Raw genomic sequence first — 1,052 nt, forward strand, 5'->3', positions numbered from 1 at the left:
CTCTTTCACACAATCCCATAAACACTCTTCCCCAAAACTCTTCACCAATCACCTTAATCTCTCTTCCCCATCACCTCTTTTCCACTCACATCCATCCACTCTTCCCCATAAACCTACCTCATAAACTCCACCTACCTTCAAAATTCAAAATCAATTTCCCACCCAAACCCACCCTAAATGGCCGAACCTTAACCCCCCCTCCCTTCCCTATATAAAGCCCTCCATTATTCTTCAAATTCACACAACACAACCCTCTCTTCTCTTCTTGGCCGAAACACAACCCCTTCTCCCTCTCCTCCATTTCTTCTTCTTCTTCCTCTATTCTTTCTTTTATTGCTCGAGGGCGAGCAATATTTTAAGTTTGGTGTGGTAAAAGCATAAGCTTTTTGTTTTTCCATTACCATTGATGGCACCTAAGACCGGAGAATTCTCTAGAAAGGGGAAAGGGAAGACAAAAGCTTCCACCTCCGAGTCATGGGAGATGGAAAGATTTATCTCTAAAGCCCATCAAGACCACTTCTATGATGTAGTGGCCAAGAAGAAGGTGATCCCCGAGGTCCCTTTCAAACTCAAAAGAAATGAGTATCCGGAGATCCGACATGAAATTCAAAGAAGAGGTTGGGAAGTTCTAACAAATCCCATCCAACAAGTCGGCATCCTAATGGTTCAAGAGTTCTATGCCAATGCATGGATCACCAAGAACCATGATCAAAGTAAGAACCCGGATCCAAAGAACTATGTTACAATGGTTCGGGGGAAATACTTGGATTTTAGTCCGGAAAATGTGAGGTTGGCGTTCAACTTGCCTATGATGCAAGGAGATGAACGCCCCTACACAAGAAGGGTCAACTTTAATCAAAGGTTGGACCAAGTCCTTATGGACATATGTGTGGAAGGAGCTCAATGGAAGATTGACTCCAAAAGCAAGCCGGTTCAACTAAGAAGATTGGACCTCAAGCCTGTGGCTAGAGGATGGTTGGAATTCATCCAATGCTCCGTCATCCCCACTAGCAACCGATCTGAAGTTACTGTGGATCGGGCCATCATGATTC

Source organism: Arachis ipaensis, chromosome B07 (assembly GCF_000816755.2).
Source record: "Arachis ipaensis cultivar K30076 chromosome B07, Araip1.1, whole genome shotgun sequence".
Lineage (NCBI taxonomy): Eukaryota > Viridiplantae > Streptophyta > Magnoliopsida > Fabales > Fabaceae > Arachis > Arachis ipaensis.